We start from the raw sequence: 18,854 nt of genomic DNA, 5'->3' as shown, positions 1-18,854 counted from the left end.
GTCTGGAAGTCCGATCAGTCTGCTTCCTCTTCTTGTCTACTTTCACTCTCTGATGAGCAAACTCAATCATAAGAGCTCTATCAGTGTCTCAGTATATGATGAACTACCAAAACCGGCAATCTTCACCTGAAGATGCCCGTCTAGTCCTTGGACAAACTGAAGCATACGAGATCTATCCTCGACAACTAACTCAGGACAGAATCTGGCCAACCGATTAAATTCGGCATTATACTCCATCACTGAGCGGTTATTCTATCGAAGACTCAGAAAATCCTGCCGACGTGTCATCTGATACACCCGGGGAAAATACTGACTCTCGAATGTCTCCCTAAATCTCGCCCATGTAATATGTTGCTCGCCTATAATCGAGCGCTGCGTGTCCCACCAGATCTCTGCCTCATCCCGTACCTCAAGTACGCAGTAGTAGGCACGACTGGAGGGGTGTCGGATATACTAAAGGTGATACCCCTAGTGGTACAGTCGAGGTATGTACCTCTGATGTCGAAATCGTCGGGGTCTTATAATCCGACGTGCCTATCATCTCCTGACGAGTTTGTCCCTGACGGAACAAGCTCGATCCTAGCAAATCTCCCTGGAGACTCTGTCTCCGAAGAATCTATCGCCCTCCTCGGGGCGACCACGCCTCGGTACCAGAATACGTGTATGTGTCATATCTGTAAACAAAATGTTACCCAGATAAAACTACAGGTATAAAAATTATAAAATTACCTGTTTTACCTATTTGCCGTATGGAGATGTCCTATCGCTGCTTAGCCCCAAATAGAACCAATAAAACCTCGTCAAAATACCTCAAAATTCCGAATCGAAAAATCGACGGAAATCCGCAAAATCCGAACATACCGAGAAATGCCCACGAAAGTAAGCATCGTAAATCCGAAACCCAACAAGTAGGTATCGCAAAACTTTGCTCTGTTACCAAATAAATTAGTATCAGATAAAATCCATAAAATCCAGATACGCTAACAAACTCCAGGACACAAAAATCCGAAATCAGAGCCTAGCTCTGATACCCAATAAATTGGTATCAGATAAACCTCGAAAATCCAAAACGAAGATCAAGTATCATGTACCTTGCTCTGATACCAAAAATATTGTCACGCCCCAGGTAGTCCCTGTCCGAAGAAATTTCGGCAGCATCTCCCCTGTACGGCTGACAATATGAATCTCAGTATACATATATCTATACCTCGGCCACACTCAACCGGAACAATACACACAAATAGTAAACAATCCACGCAGTTGTATTCAACATTTCTACACATATATAATATGAACAATCCACGCAGTTATATAAAAAAAAGATGATATAGAAATCAACGAAGATATACGTACACATACTACTCCACTACAACGAAGAAACGAAATCCACGATGTAATGAAATATTCGCAGCGAAAAACAAAGTAACAAACCCGAATGTTCGATATAAAGTCCACAATACAAACTCACATCACAAGTATGCGTATAAAAGCGAATACAGAAAACGATATCTAGAAATCCTCGCGACAAAGGGGCTAGCGACTGGAATCTCCCCGACGGCCTCAACCTGAAATGGTAATAAAAACGGGGTGAGTTCAATGAACTCAGCAGGTAATCCAATAGACATGTACAGTAATATATAACTACCAGCAATATCCTAATGTACAGTACACTAACAGTGTACCCTATGGTACAATCATCCTAAACCATAGAGCCTATAGTACAGTCTCCTAACAGTATAACAGATATGCATAGCTGAAATAAACCGTAATAACCAACAATAGGCACAAAGTACAGTCTATAGCAAGAATAATAAGAAAATGCATAACTGAAATAAACTGTACTCACCTGCGAGGCTTGTGCAACTGACTGTGAACATACACAGATAAAAATAGTCAGAGCAAAAGTGTGTATCCTGTATGCATGTCAATCATATGCAATCACCAAAATGCATCAATCATAAAGAATGCAATCCGTGCATATGATGCAATATGACATGGTCACCCCTACTGCCATGCTCAGCCGTCTCACACGCGATGGCGAGACCGAGTGGGTAGGGCTATGACAACCGTGTACTCTGCCGTCACTACCCCTGATGAGTGACCGAGTGGACGGGATGCTGTCAGAGTACACCTATCCTCCTGCCTCAAACATAGTGAGGGAGCGCAATGCTCTCATCTCCCGGTACGCGATGACGGGGAGGGACCCCGGCGTGCTACCACGCTCCTGTCACGCTACCCATGAGCGTCCTAGCGGAGCACTACCGGGCAACCTACCATACATGTAACGACCCAAATTTTCTCATTTTGAGCTCTAAAAATAATTCAAAAATATTTTTAAAAATGCTATAGAAAAATTCTAGAGATTTTTAGAAATTTTTAGAGTATTTTTATGCTATTTTTGGAGTTCATTTGGTATTTTTACCAAGAGGAAGAAGTTTAAAAAAATAATAATAAATATATATGTTGAAGCCGGGTTTTGATCCCCAGACCTCGGACTTGGCCCGAGTCTTAACAAACTTAGCCCAACCATCTGGTCTATGGATGTTTTGTTAATCATATATGGAGCGATATATATTTAACTAGTAGTTAGGAACAGTAAAATAAATTGGAAATAATAAGTGCGCGGTTGAGGAATTGAAGCCGTGATCTCTGGCTTCAGTTAAAACCGGCTAACCAGCTATTCCGTGGCTGTTTTGTGAACAAATAGAGAACGAAATAAATTTAAGTAGTAGTTATAGATAATAGAAATAAAAGGGTGCAGAAAAAAGGGGCCGAGCCGAGGCTCGACCCGAAGACCTTCGACCGCAGTAAAGTTTTAAGCGGAACACAGCCAACCAACTTTGCTAGCGATCATTTGTTATTAAAGAAGGAGAAAAATTCCACTTAAGCTATAGTTGGAAACGAAAATAACCTTGAGTATAAGTTTTAAATCCTTTTCCTAAAACCTAAAAATTTTTCTCATAATTCCTCCTCTCCCTCACGAACAGCGTCGGCGCCGATTCTGCCCGAGCGAAGGAAAACGAAGACGACTTAGGGCACGTCTCCGGCGGCCGACGAGCATCGTTTTCTGGTCGGTCTTCACCCGTGCGTGACCACCTCGACGAGAGGAGCTCGGAAACGCAAAGAAGCCGCCGGGATTCTCATCTATCTGAAACCCTAGATCTCCCTTTCCGGCTGTGAGTTCAAGGATACAAGGAGTGAGTTGCTTCTCACCTGCAGTAGGAGTAGTTCCCTTCGATTGGTTTGGTTTCTTGCCATGATTGTGGATTTTCCGTGTCGCCTTGCCATGTTGTTCCCTTTTTTGTTAGGGTTCTGTTTTGTTGAAGTTTTAGAAGCATGCGTTTTTGTTTTCCTTGCTTTTAAATTCTGTAGTAGCAAGAATTAGTATCCTGTTGCTAGATATGAGATTTGATTTTATTCTGTGATGTTCTTGAAGTAACTCAAGGTTTCTGTGCTTGATTCGGTTGAGATCTTAGAGTAGATTTTGTTAAGTGTATAATGCAGATTTAGTTAAGTGTATAATACAGATTTGATTAAGATCACAAGTGCAGATTTTATAAGTTTAATATGCTGATTATTGTTAAGTCTAGTATAGTGCAGATTTTTGATATTAGATGAGTGGGGAAACTGAGATAATTGAAATCAATTTGGAAGTTTAGATCTCCTCATGGTGCAGTTTTAAAAGATTATAGTGAAGTTTGATTAAGTCTTTAGAGTATACAGATTTGAGGTTCTTTAATCTGAACATGAGGTTTAGATAATTTGCTTATGTTAAATCTAAGCATGAGGTTTAGGTAATTTGCTTACATTAAATCTGAGCATGAGGTTTAGATAAATTACTTATGTTAAATCTGAGCTTGAGGTTTAGCTAAGCTACTTCCATTCAAGTATATGGATAACATCTGTGCTTAGCTGATTCTAGAATTTTAAATGGAATACGAGTTATAATATCTTTATTGAGTGAATTCCATATAAGCTGTGTATTAGTCATATTATGGAAAGGAAGTTTGAGAGACGATGAAAATCTGTACTAGCCAGAATATGTTTTCTTTTGTTAAGTTTCTTTGCAGAATTTATGTTAAGCAAGTGCAGATTTTATTAAGCTAGTATGCTGATTTCTGTTAAGCTATTATGCAGATTTTTATCAAGCTAGTATGCAGATTTTTGTTAAGCATTAGTATAGATTTCTGATAAGTATTGTATGTGTAGATTTCTTTTGTATTCTATGCATGATTGTGTTACATAGTTAGTTTCATTTATAGATGCATACGAAAGATACCCTAACAGTATTTTGGGTTTAAGGAAAGTAAAGAAAGATAAAGAAAAGTATAAGAAAGATAAAGAAAGGAAAGAAAAAGGCCAAGACCTTAAGTAGATCCCAAAGTCAAGACTTTAGGGATTTTGGCACACGAGGTGCTTATTAAAATGCCAAGGCATTTAAAGAAGAAGTAAATAAGATAATAAGTATTTTACTTTTAAAGGGCATGTACCGGACACAAGGTCCAAGGGATGAGCTCCAAGTTGCCCCTAGGCACAAGGCCTAGAAGTATCTTAGTAGTTTCGGGATTAGCTACCTCGATTCTTATTAAGAATGCGCGCAAAGTGGTACAATGTCGGGCCCAAGAGAAGTTGATTATTATTTTCAAGTATTAAAGTATAAATTTTAAACAAGTGAAATAAAAGAATAAATTTAGAGTAAATGAAGTAAGTTTCACTTTGTTTTAAAGATCAGCAAGTTTAGTTTTCTTTTATGCTAGCAGCTTTTACATGTTTAGTTTCTTACATGTTATTTATTTGCTAGTTGATGAGCATGTTTAGCTTTATATGTTAGCATATCAGTTAGTATGCTGTCTTTGCTATTTATGAGCATGAGTAGTTATACATGTTAGCTTTTCTGTTAGTTGATTTCTTTGTTATTTATGAGCATGAGTAGCTTTACATATTAGCATTCAGTTTTAGCATGATTTTATTTGTATACATGCATATCGAGTTTTTGTGAGTAGATAGCGCTCACTAAGCTTTATGCTTATAGACTGCATTTCCTCCTACTGCAGATACAGGAAAGGAAAAGATATAGAAAGGAAGGCAACAAGGAGGCGTTTGAAGGATGTGTGATGCCAGGACTATGGAAGCCTTGGGACTAGGAAAGAAGTTTTATTTTAGTCTCCATTGTCTTTTGCTATGTTAGGAGTATTTGAGATAACATTTGCTATTTTGATGTGATTAGGACATAGTAGAAGAATTGTGATATGGTGTGATGAGTTGTGGTATTGTTTCCTTTATTTTGGATTTATTATACTGCGTGGTTGATTGATATGTGTTCCAGCCGCTTGTGGCTGTGTATATATGTCATGTATTAATGATTATGGTCACCGGTACAAGGGAGATTCTGTCGAAATTTTTCAGTAGGGTTTTCCATGTGATTTTTAATTATACTAGTTAAGTAGAGTTAGTAGATAAGTAACGGTCATCCTTAGAGAGTAGTAGCAGTAAGAAGGGTGGTCGTTACAATACACACCCTAAGTGCTGTGCCACTACCCATGCAGTGGTCACGTTGTGTGCAGGCCCATGTAGCCGGCCGACGAGCTCAACAATAATGGAGTCGTCAATCGCCCAGCATGCAATCATGCAATATGGTGCATGCGGCTACAGAATGTCATACCTGAACATGTCCTCCTCCATATGCGTAGGTGCCAAAATAGTGAACGCATATATATATAACAGAGATATAAACAACATGAATCCAACAATATATAACAAGTATCTCTAGCGACTAATCATGGGTAGATAAGCACTATAAGCAACCATAACCACGAACACATATACACATGGCAAAAGATACAAGTAAACCAGACTAATGTAAAACATCTAGCAGTAGAAGCATGTGATAGGTATCAACTAAGCTAAGATCAAGGAAGAGATAAATCTACCCTCTACTACTAGTAATTATATATAAACTACACATATCATAATACAATATCGAAAAGATAAGTCAAAGGGTACCCGCCTCAAATAGAAGGTACAATCCAAATCCGAAGTCGAGACGCCCGTCTCTAATCAGAGTCCTGTGTCAAGCAAACAGTATTATTTAGCTAAATCAAATGAATAGCTAAATAAAATCCCTAAAACTAAATTAGGGTAAAACCCTAATCAACACAATCACAACCTACCTAACTAAACCTAATGGTCGATTAGGATTAGTTACCTAATCCCTAATCACCAATTTGATTAGAAATCCAAACTTAGATTAGATCCAATAGTTAACTAGGGTTAATTGCTTAACCCTAATTATTCCATCAGATTAAATCTACATAAATAAATCTAATCATAGTTGTTACCATCTAAATCTAATTACAACCTCCAATCAAACATACACATAAACACCTATCATAACCGTAAATCTAAATATGATCTACCACATGGATCAATTACTCTAATTCATATCATAAACCTAAATTAACTAACCTACAGCAAGATCAAAAACCATACCTCAATTCCACAGCTACTGTGGCTATTGGGACAAGAGGAATGTTGCTGCCGAGACCAAGAAATTGCTGGAATCAAGAACAAGAAACCTCATAGCCACACCTATTGATCCACAGCCCTCAATTTCACCGCAATGATCACAATTCCAGCCTCACAGCAACAGACCCTCACTTCACTGATCACCAAAGCTCACCTGGAATCACAGAACCTAACCATGATGAACTTCTTCCCTGCACTTCTTCTCCAGTCCCGTGATTACAATCCACAGCAAACAACTTGTTGGAAAATCCACTCCTCTGTTCGAATCAAGGTGAGATCAAGCAAGAGATCACTGATCTCAATTTCTTCAACCGCAACCCCCAATCAGCCAGCATCCGCCAAGATCTGGCACTGGGAGAGGAATACAAATGCCTAATGAAGAAGACCTATCTCGGTCATCTCGGGTGATCTAAGGTTGAGACGCAAAAGGGAAAGAAGGAGAGTATCAAGAATTATCACACAAAATCCTCAACGATCAACTGAACACGATGCCTTACCTTCGGAGCCCTAATTGCCTCTTCACGCCGGCGATCGAGCGGCACAAATCCGAGCTAGGGCATCTCTCCAAGCTTCGGTTGTCGATGGTGGAAGGAGATGCGATTCGGCCACTTACCGAAGACGACTGAGAAGAAGGAAACTCAAGAAGAGAAGGGCACAGATCAGCTGGGAACGACGCACCTCCAGCCCCCCTCCAAACCCTAGCCTCCACGCCTTCATCGATCGGGCACAGGATACACCGGAGAAGCACTGGACTCTGCCGTTTCCCGTCGAGCTCCGGTGACCTGGCCCACCGGCGATGCGATGTGGATGACCCCAGATGGAGATTTCCATCACTGTCGATGGTTTATGAGGAACAAAGAGAGGAGAAGAGGGAGACCGAAGGAGAGGATCGGGAGAATGAGGAAGGAGGGGGTCGGGATCGGCATTTTTTTTTTGAGGGAGGAAATAAAAAGAAAAAAGAATTTATATAATAAACATTTCCTCACATAAACAGGCAGTCCAAACAGGCTTTATTCGTACCCACCGATCAATCCCCTCAAAACCCTCCGTACGAGCTACGAAAAATTCCCAGAAAATTTCTAAAAATTCCAGAAAAATTTTATAAGGCTATTTCTCAAATAACTCTATTTATTTAAATTTTATGAGATCTCACAAAGATGAACCTGACTCAGACAATGAAGATGATGAATTAACCTCCGAGCTCGTGAACCTAGTGAAGAAGCTTTACAAGAAAAAGAAAGGCTTCAACAAGAGAGATCTAAAGAAGACAGTACAATCCAAGGAGGTTCAATCTAGTTCAAAAGTCAAACTCGAAGTGATCTGCTACGGATGCAACCAGAAAGGACACATCAAGGCCAACTGGCCAAATCAGAAGGATGCAAAGAAGCAGAGGAAAAAGAAGGTGCTAAAGGCGACATGGGACGAATCTTCCTCAGAGGACGACGAAGATGAACTCGATCAAACGAGTCTACTTGCACTAATGGCCCGGGACCAGATCAATCTGTCCGAGAGCGAGAACGAGTTGGAAGCCGAGTCCGAACAAAGCCACGGATCCGTATCTATTTCCGAAGGGCTAAACCCCGCTGTAAGTGTTCCTTGACTTAATAATTTAGTTAATTACTTACTACGCAAATTAGCTAAATCAAACCTGAAGGTCAAGTCACTTCTAAAGGAAGTAGCAATCCTGAAAGAAGTGACTAACCCCAAAACCTTACCTGACCCAGTTCAGACTGGAAATTCAACTCAAGTTTAAAAACTTAAGGAAGAAAATTCCAGTCTGAAAACTCAGGTTAAGGACTTAAAAAAATACATTAGAACGGTTCTCTTTGGGCTCCAAGAAGCTTGACCTAATTCTTGGGACACAAAGAGTTGTTTACAACAAAACTGGTCTTGGTTATAAAACTAAAAGAAAATATAGATCTTACTTGTCCTCAGTAAATAGACAAACTAATAAATCAGTCCGAGCATGGGTACCCAAGTCCAACTTGGTTAATCAAATTGGACTTGCTCAATATTGGGTCCTTAAGGATCAAATACATTACCTCGATATACCATATCAAGGCTATGATCCAGGGGGAGCTAGAAGAAAAATAATAAAAATAAATAAAATTCAAATTCAAATTCAAATTAAATTAAATAAAATTAAAATTCAAATGAAATTAAAAATTCAAATTAAATCAAATTAAATTAAGATCCAAATTAAATCAAATTAAATTCAAATTAAATCAAATTAAAATCCAAGGGAAAGCTCCAAAATATTTGGCACCTCCGAACTTAATCCACCCGATAAGGGTAACCAAGAGTAGACTACCCGGCAGGGTAATTAAGGTTAGATTAAAATGGGCTAGGTTTAACTTGACTCACGGTACTGGTGAAGTATTAGATGATAGTACATTGGGGAAGCTTAGTCATCGCATGTCTAGGAAGATATGCTTCGACCTGGTGCATTTTGCTAAGTGGAACTGACCGAAGCTACCCTTTATGAATCCTAACCAGTTAGACTAAGGTTTTGTACTAAGTTCAATGGGTAGGACTATTTAAAAACCCTCAAAGGCATGGTTACTTTAATGATGTCCTTGTGACTCACCATAGCCCAGAAGTTTATCCAAAGAATGCCTACTTGTTTAACCCAAAGCTAAACCTGAATCTAACACAAAGTTAAACCAAACCCTAAAATTGAACCTAATTCATCTCACAAAAATTATAGGATTACCTGATTGAAAATTTAGATCGGGTGAGATGACTAAGGAATAGAAATTAAAAGAAATTCAAATACAAGCTTGAAATTCGAAATTCGAAATTTGAAATTAAAATTAAATTAATTATCCTTCCAAACTTAATTAACTTAAAACTTAATTAACTTAAAATATTTTTCAAAACTTAATTAACTTAAAATATTTTTCAAAAAACTTAATTAACTTAAAATATTTTTCAAAAATTTAATTAACCTAAAATATTTTTTAAAAAACTTAATTAACTTAAAATATTTTTCAAAAATTTAATTAACTTAAAATATTTTTCAAAAATTTAATTAACTTAAAATATTTTTCCAAAATTTAATTAAAATAAAATATTTTTCAAAAATTTAATGAAGCTAATATTTTTCGAAACTTAATTAACTTAGTTTTTCTTTTTCTTAATTAACCTAACCTTTAAAACAAATTAACTTAATATTAAAAAGGAAAAAAAATTGTGACACGTAGGCGCACAGCGGAGGCACCTCCCACATGAGGGAGGCGCCCTTAATCACGGCGGAAAATTTCCCGCCGCCTTAACCAAAGGCGCCTCGGATGGTCTCCGAGGCGCCTCTAATTGCCCCCTGGAGGCGCCTTAAGCACCGTATAAGGCGCCTTTAACCCAAGATTTCATAAACGAATAGAAGCTTTTCTGTTTGTTCTCAAACTCGTTTCTCTCCGCGATTCCCTCTCCAAAACGTGTGATTTCTTCCCCTAAGGCGCCTTCAAACCATCCACTCTCCTTCACACACCTACAATGCCTCCTAGGAATATCTCAAATTTCCCTATTTTCCTTATTTGTAGTTATTCTGCATCATTTTATATATATTGTCAAAAATAGGAAATGTCAAATTGTTGATCCTACACCGGCTAGGGCCCCTTCTATGGACCCTAGATTCCCCTCGGAGCAGCATAGGGTAGATTTTGCTAGGTTTACATTTGACTCCATTAAACCTAGGTATGTAGGTAGCATTTTTTGCCCAGTTTTGTCTCCCCGCAGTCCAGATGATAGATTACTATCACCTAGGGAAACTGGTTTACTGCAACAACACAGTAAACTAGGATTTGTGTGCCTAGTTCTATCACAACCTTGAAAAGGTTGATGATACTACATATTCCACCAAAGTTGGTGGAACTAACATCCAGCTTACCCCCTCCCTGATCCGCACGAGTTTAGAGCTTAGGGAGTCCACATGCACCTTCCTGTGCTACCCGATTAGGGATCTACCATTCGGTGATCCCTATTCCCATATCACCTTATATGACATCTATATGCATTTTTTTGGGGAGGAGAGACCCTTTGGCCTGACTGAGTTCAGGTCGACTCTTCTTAGAGTTCAGGACTACATCATGTACAGAGTCCTGACAGCATGCATCCTGCCCATCACATCTCGAGACGTCTCGAAGATGCGATCATCCCACTCATTCTTTTTGTACGCTCTTAGTCAGCGCCTAGATATAGACATTGCACTGCATATGTTTCATAACATCATTCATGCATCTAGTACAGTCACGTCTGGAGTGATCCACATGCCCTACTGTCATATCCTAACCCAAATTTTCTCCACCTCTAGGATAGACACGACTATAGGGACACTCATCCCACTTACCATATACGATGAGTTAGGGCAGCGGAGTCTTCGGTTAGCCGGTATAGAGGTCACCGCCGAGGGGATTCTGGCCTGGAAGGGCCGGCCGCCACCAGTCGCTGCTCCTATCGCTCCAGAGGCCGAGGATGCACCAGGCGAGGGAGAGGAGTGGCCCAACTTCTTGGAAGAGGCATTTTTCGCAAATCCTTCCACCTCTGCCGGGCCCTCCACATCAGCCGGGCCTTCGACTTCAGCATCACTCTCCGTCGAGTACAGACTCGCCCGTCTTGAGGTTCAGTCCATTGAGACTCGACACGTTGTTCGAGAGAGCCATTGCTTCCTTCGATCTCTACGCAACGAGATAGCTGCAGGGTTTGCCTCTCTCCGAGGTGAGATATGTCGCCATGGACAGCCTCAGCCTACACCCGAGCAACCCCTCGCACCACCTCTAGCTGACGACCTTCCAGCTGATGATCCTGTTTTCGATGATCGTGCTTTCGATGACCCTGCTTTATGACTCTGCCATTTGGTGTATCGTGGATAGACACCTATATTTTATAGTCTAACTATATTAGTGCTTAGTTGAACTCTACTTATTTATGCTTATTAGTTTTTTCTTGGTTAAATCCTGCACTTAGTAGGCAAATAGGAATGTGATGGGTAGAATAGGTATTGATTTTCAAATCAGTTTTCTACCTTTCCTCTTAAATATTTTACTTGTTTTCAAAATCTGCTTAAGCTTAAAATTATATTTCTAAATTCTAGGCAAAATGTTGTTTTCAAAATCCCATTTTTACTAGTTTTTCAAATTTGGACTTAGCCTAGGCTCTACCCTAGAAATCATGCTCCCCTAGAATTGAGCCAGAGCATCTCACAAACACCTAGGCTTACCTTGATTGTACTTGAAAAACATAGAATGGTGTGAGATACATAGGGTACAGCCTGGACTCAAGAATGCTTATATCTGTGCATCAATATGAGTCGGGCATTAAATACCTAATATACAGTAATCAAGTCAAGTCATCCAGCCCTAGTCAAATCTAACTGGATCTATTGATTTAACTTTACTAACCAAGTGAAAGTTGTTGTCCTCTAGGCAATTAGCTAGTAGCTAGATGGTTAGACATGTGGCCAAGAAATTAAAGTATTTGATTGTTTAGGGTTACTCACCTTGCACATTAGGGCTCTGATACCTTACTTAAAATAACTTAGTTAACTTACAATCAAATTAACTCAACTCATGCTTGGACATTAAGGTTTAACCTTATTTTGCTCCTCCTTGGCCGTTAAGTATTTTGAAATTCATTTAAAATACTTTTTCAAACCTTTTTTCCAAAATCCTTTGAAAATTTAGTAAAGTTTATTTTGTTTTTTTCAAACCATTATTTAAAAAACTTGTTCAAAATTAAAAGAACATTTACAAACAAAGTTTTTCAAATTTAATAAAGTTTGAAAATTTACTTTTTCCCAAATATTTCATCTAAGTTTCAAAATTGACTAAAGTTCTCTTTTTTTTAAACTTTTTACTAAATCTTAAAATTTAGTTAATTATCTCCCTAGACACAATGAAAATTAATCTAAGTGTTTGAAAAAGTTCTTAAAGCTAAAGTTTTTTCCAAACTTAATTTGATTTTCATACTTAAAGAAATAATTTTTTAAAGACTTTTAAGTTTAATGACGAATCTTTAAAATAAAGTCTTTAAAAAAGGTTAAGTTTTCAAAATTTTGGCTAAACTGAATTATTCTATATTTAAACTATTTTTACTTAGCAAAATGCTCCTAAACTTTTCCTACAAAATTTTCCCTACAATGACTTAAAAACCGGCGTTTTAAATGTTACTTTTGACTTCAAAATTTTTTACTAAGTTTTTCCTACAAAGTTTTTGATATATGGCAAAGGGGGAGAATAGGATAAAAAATTCAAATTAAGGAAAAGAGTTAAAAAAAAATTAAGGAAAAGAGTTAAAAAAAAAATAAGGAAAAGAGTTCTCTTATTAAGGGGGAGCCTTAACTTCGAGAATGCTAATTTTCCTTGAATTTTATAAAGTTTAAAATGTCTTTAGCTTGTACTTAACATGTGACTTAAGTATGCTTACGTTTGGGCTTAAACTTCTTATTTAAAAGCATGCTTATGTTTATTTATGCATTTTATTTTTACTTAACTTTGAATTTGAGTTGCCATAATCATGAAGGGGGAGATTGTTGGTGCGGGCATCAGACGATCGAACCCAAGTTTTGATAATGGCAAAGGATTCAAAGTTAAGTAGCGTTGTGATCTAACAAGTTCATGGAGCTTGCAGGAAAGTCCTAAGTGATACTTAGGCAAAAGTCCTAGCTGTGGTTAGGCAGGTGAAAACCCTAGGGGGTGGTAACCCTAGGTCATAGAGGGTGGTAACCCTATACGGAAAGTCTTGGCGGGTCGACAGCTTCAGGCAAAAGTCTTAGGGGAGGGGGGGGGGTAACCCTAGGTGGAAAGTCCTGGTGTCACGAACCAGGTGGAAGACTGGACGGGCCGGGAAGTAGAAGTCCAGCAGAAAGTCCGGAAGCTTCGAACGTTGAGCAAATGTCCAGTCGATATGGAGGATCGCACTGGCAATAGGTAAATCTCCTGAGTGGAGTAGGTGAGGATGCGTTCCCCGTAGAGAGAACAGTAGGTGTCGAGCCGACCTAGGATTTCCGGTTGGAAATCCGAAGTCAGACCCGAATAGTCCGTTGACTGTCGATATCATTTATAATATTTCTGTGCTAACTTTGTTTTGCAGGGTTTGTGTTTGGGACTAACACATTTTGCAGGAACAAAGGAGTACATTTAACCTCGGATGAACAGTGTCTGAGGTGCCTCCATGGGGCTTGGAGGAGCCTCGGGTGCTAGCTGAAGCCAGCTATCCAGAGGCGCTGGAGGCGCCTCGGAGGAAGCTGAAGGCACCTTGGACCAGGCGTTGGAGGTGCCTTGGAGCAGCTTAGAGGTGCCTTCAATGGGATAAAGTGTGACCAGTTCAGAGCTGATCCACGCGTGCGACTCGGCGACCAGGAGGCGCCTCGAACAGGCTTGGAGGTGCCTCCAGCACTGTTTAAAAGGGGGGTCGAGGCAGATGTAATGACCCAAAATTCCTCATTACGTGTCCTAATAGAGGTTAAAAAATATTTAGAAATACTTTAGAAATATTCTAGTGATTTTTAGAAATTTTTAGAGTATTTTTATACAATTTTTGGAGGTCGTTTGGTATTTTTACTAAACGAAAGAAGTTTCGACAAAAAAATGTCCAAGCAGAGATTCGAACCCGAGACCTCCAGCCGAACCAAGCTTTAAGCAAGTCCGGCTGACCAAGTGTGCAAGTAGTGGTTACTGATTAAAAGAAGCATGAAATATATTTAAGTAGTAGAAGTTGATAACAAGAAATAATAGGAAGAAAAAGATTGCAGCCGAGATTTGAACCCACGAGCCAAGCCTTAAGCAAGGCGCGTCTGACCAACTGTTCCAGCGGGCATTACAGATTAAAGAAGGAGAAAAATCTATTTAAGCAGTAGTTAAAGAATAAGAGATAAATTGGAATAAAAAGGGTTCGGCTGAGGAATCAAACCCGCGACCCCTGATCTTAACAAAGCGCGGCTGACCAAGTGTTCCAGTGAGTGATGCTGATTAAAAGAAGGAACAAAATTTATTTAAGTAGTAATTAATAAATAGAAAATAAATAGGAGAAAAAGGGTTCAGCTGAGGAATCGAACCCGCAACCTCTGACCGAGGGCAAATCCGGCGGACCAAGAATGCAAACGGACAAATCTGTTTAGAAAAGTTAAAAAAAATTATTTAAGGAGTTAACAGAAATATTAAGTTATAAAAAAGGATAAGTTGATGCTCTGTTTTCCCGTGACTTAAACCATTCTCTCCTTCTCTTCTGCATACGATGGCAGAGGTCGGGCAGAAAACAAAAGGGAGTTATGTAACGACCCGCCTCCTACTAACTAAGATGTAAGGCCGGATCGTCACATTTTACTTTTTATAACTATTCTCAATGTGCGGAAAACTAGTCTGCTTTAAATTTTTTTTTCCTAACTAATACAATTTCTTCTGTAAATTGCTATTAGATCTGGAATTCATGTTTAAACCACATCTTGAATACTGTTCCTATGCTAAGGGAGGTAATCTAGGCTTCACATATGATCAAGGGCTGAGATGAGGGGTTTCCAGCTGTTATCAGGTCTTCCAATCGATCGGTGGATTGATTGGAGTCATTTGATCGATCCACTGATCGATTCAGCGCGCTACTGTGCACGGGAAAATATTCTGGATCGATCGGCTGATCGATCCGGCCTAACTAATTGATCCAGGGGTCGATTCAGCGTGCTACTGTGCACGGAAGAATTTATGAATCGATCGGCTGATCGATCCAACTTAGTCGATCAATCCAGTGATCGATCCCAGAGCTCTCTGTTCGCTACAGAACGCTACCGGATCGATCGGCTGATCGATCCAGGGGTTCACTGTTCGTAGAACAAGTTGCCCAATCGATCCGCTGATCGATTGAGGAGCCTCCAATCGATCGGCTGATCGATTGGGGTTTCTGATTTCGTATCAAGAGTCTGATTCCAGAACTATTGCGTGCTCAAATCACATATATAGGTTCTAACATGGCTGGAACATACTAATATCAAATAACTAGTATTCTAAGCATGGCATAGTGCATAATTCACTAGTTCGTGGCATTTAAACATACCAAAGTGCGGAATAATAAAATGCTAGAAAGTTCTAATGCTTAAAACGAAACTTGCAAGATCCCTAAGATCTTTATTCCAAGTTCTTGCCCACACAAATCTTCATAGCTATGCCCTCCAGCCTCCGCTAATCCATCCTTCCTTTACCTTTATCTGCAGTATAAGGAAAAGAAGTATCTGTAAGCTCGAGAGCTTAGTAAGAAACCATCTACCTCACAAAACATGCAAACGATGCATTTTATGATTTTAAAACATGCTATTTGAAGTATATGCTGAACATTGCTAAACATGGATTCTAAAACATGGCATAATCACATACGATACATGGTAATCATAGCTAAGTATAAAACCATCATGTGGATTCATAAGACTAAACTGAAATAAAAGCTGAGCTACACTACTGCTAACTGATTCTAAGCTGCTCTGTATTTTCATAAACTATTTTGTGAAGTTTTTGAAAGCTATTTATCATAAATAGATAAAAATACTAATCATACTGCTGTTGGGCCCGGCAACTGTACTTGTTATTCGTGCATCCCTAACTAGATCGGGGGGTTGCAAATTCCGAATTTAGTAGAGTGTACTAGGTTATCTAAACCTAGGGACGACTATGGGAGCCCAACCCAATGGACATCTAGTCCAGTACAGTGTCACTGCTGAAAATAAAATACTAGTTATAGCTGAATTTTTTTATTATCTTGCTATTTCTAGGTTATCTGAACCTAGAGCTAGGTTGTATGAACCTAGAGGCGACTGTGGGAGCCCACCCATTGGACCGTGTCCCATATAAGCTATAATAAATTGCATATACTAAATAAATGCCTCTATTGCATTTAGCTAAGCTACTAAAGTGTCTAAGTTGCATTTTTCCTATGCTGATCATATTCTCGAACACTTGGTGTGCGCTATTGCGCAACCTATGTGTCAAAAATTCATATGCTACTAAACTAAAGCATGAAATCACACGAGAACTACTTATACTGCAGATGAGGGGTTTCTTACCTCCTGCGCTAGTTTTTCTTACAATCCAATCGCTAGGTTTTCCGGAGAAGGGATCTCTTCGACGATCTTCTCGCGGAGAGGAGCGTCCTCGTACCTTTGATGTTGTCGGAAGATACTCCTATGGCCCTAGGGATGGAACCCTAGCCCTTGGGGCTTGGTGCGCCGAGAGGAGGAGAAAGGAGAGGGGTTCGGCGGTGAGGGTTTGAGGGAGAGGACTTTAACGATTAAAATTAATCAATCCCCACTTAAGTCTCCTATTTATATTAAGTGTTTAATTCGGTCAACTTAAATATAAATATAATTGGTTCCCTCTTCTTTCAGCACGGCCCTGCTGGGTTCACTTGGTTACTAGAGTCCTCTATAAGGCATAGGGCCCATAGGTCTCGGGTTCAATTCCCGCCTAAACCATTTTACGTTTCTATTTGTTTTTGCTACTTTCGCTACTCTAAAAATTCCATAAAAATATCCTAAAATTCCAGGAAAATAATAGAATATTTTTAATAATTTATTTGGAATTTTCGGGCGTTACAATCCCCCATACCTTATAAAAAGTTCATCCTCGAACTTAGAATAACTCTGGGTACTTCTGTCTCATACTGGCTTCTGTCTCCCAAGTTGCCTCTTCTGCTGTGTGACTTTGCCAAATAACTTTTACTAAGGGTACTTCCTTGTTCCGCAATTTCTTAACTGCTCGGTCTATTATCTGAATAGGTCAACTGTCATAGCTGAGGTCTTCGCAGACTTGTACTGACTGGGGCTCAATCACCTGGGTGACATCTGGGATATGCTTCTTCAACATAGAGACATGAAATACGTTGTGGATAGCTGACATCTCCTGGGTAGCTCTAGCTCATATGCTACCTTGCCAACTCTTCTGATGATAAGGTAGGGTCCCACATATCTGGGACTCAATTTACCCTTCTTCCCAAAACGCATTACTCCCTTCATGGGAGCCACTCGGAGAAATACTGTATCACCAACTGAAAACTCTAAGGGTCTGCGCCGTGTATCAACATAGCTTTTCTGGCGGCTTTGAGCTGTCTCTATTCTCTGGCAGATCTGTTGTATAGCTGCTGTGGTGTCTGCTACTAGATCTGTCTGAAGTTCTAGTTCTTTCTGTTCACCACTTTCATGCCAGCAGATTGGAGATCTACACCTCCGCCCATAGAGAGCCTCATAAGGTGTCATACCGATAGTTGTTGGTTGCTACTCGAAAAACCTAGAGGTTCCACTGTACAAAAATTTTGTACAAAGGTTTGAACCTTTTCCAAGCTACCATGTGTTCTTTTAAATTAAATTTTGGATCGCCTGCGGAACTTAACACGTTTGATCCAAAACTTAATCTATTCGTTCTTTTAGATTTTGACTTGGGTGTCTTGTGGAACTTAACACGTTCGACCCAAATCACCTTAAGTTATTAATTCCATTAAATATTAATTTCCATAATCGGTTCCCAGTACTGACGTGGCGAGGCACATGGCCTTCTTGGATATGGAAGCAACCACCACCGACTAGACAAAACCTTTTATAGAAAGCTAATATTTAATTTCCTAAAATAACTTTAGGTTAACCGAAAAGAACAATCAAATCACAAGGAAAAGAAAAAATAAAAGAACACAACATCGAAAAACATATTCGAAATTCTAGAATCGTAAGCCTCTTGTATTTGGTATTATTTCCAAAAATAACTAGTATGATGCAGAAAGAAAAATTACTAGTTATACCTTTTAGAATACCTTTTAGAAAGACCTCTTGATCTTCTACCGTATTCCTCTTCTAACCTCGGACGTTATGTGGGCAACGATCTTCCGAGATGAGAAACCACCAACCACCTTCTTCTCCTCCTAGCTAGGTTCGGCCACAAAAAGCTTAACCAAGGATGAAGAACAAAATACCAACCAAGCTCCAAGAGATGCTAGCTTTCTCTCCTTCTTCTTCTTCTTCTTCTCCAAGTAGTATCCGGCCGCCACAAGAGCTCCAAGCCTTTGAGAGTTTCGGCCACCACAAAGAGGGAGAGAGGAAGAGGATGGCCGGCCACTCCAAGGAATAAAAGAAGGAGAGAAATAATAGAGGTTGTGTCTCATGAAGGCACCCTCACCCCTTCTTTTATATTCCTTGGCCTAGGCAAATTAGGAAATTTTTTACAATAAAATTTCCTTAATTCCCTTAACATGATTTAATTGAGAAAAATAAAATAAAATTTCCCCAATTACTCTCTAATGGCCAGCCACATCAAACAAATAAATTAGACAAGTTTTAATCAACAAATTAAAACTTCCTAATTTGTTTC

General features: G+C 39.3%; 2 long non-coding RNA genes across 2 annotated transcripts; one reads left to right on the top strand and one right to left on the bottom strand.

Annotated features, from left to right (window-relative positions):
* The first annotated feature begins 3,069 nt into the window (after positions 1–3,069).
* LOC122032260 lies at positions 3,070–18,109 on the top strand. The gene is made up of 4 exons (XR_006126009.1): positions 3,070–3,197; positions 4,317–4,326; positions 13,235–13,237; positions 18,096–18,109. It is a non-coding gene; the product is annotated as an uncharacterized LOC122032260 (long non-coding RNA).
* Positions 6,007–7,443, bottom strand: LOC122032259. Its single transcript, XR_006126008.1, has 3 exons — positions 7,023–7,443; positions 6,490–6,934; positions 6,007–6,065 (listed from the first exon to the last, which is right to left on the bottom strand). It is a non-coding gene; the product is annotated as an uncharacterized LOC122032259 (long non-coding RNA).
* Positions 18,110–18,854: the final 745 nt, after the last annotated feature.

The sequence above is a fragment of the Zingiber officinale genome, chromosome 11A (assembly GCF_018446385.1).
Source record: "Zingiber officinale cultivar Zhangliang chromosome 11A, Zo_v1.1, whole genome shotgun sequence".
NCBI lineage: Eukaryota > Viridiplantae > Streptophyta > Magnoliopsida > Zingiberales > Zingiberaceae > Zingiber > Zingiber officinale.
Note: the sequence above shows the minus strand (reverse complement) of the source record. Positions and strands in the feature narration are given on the sequence as shown.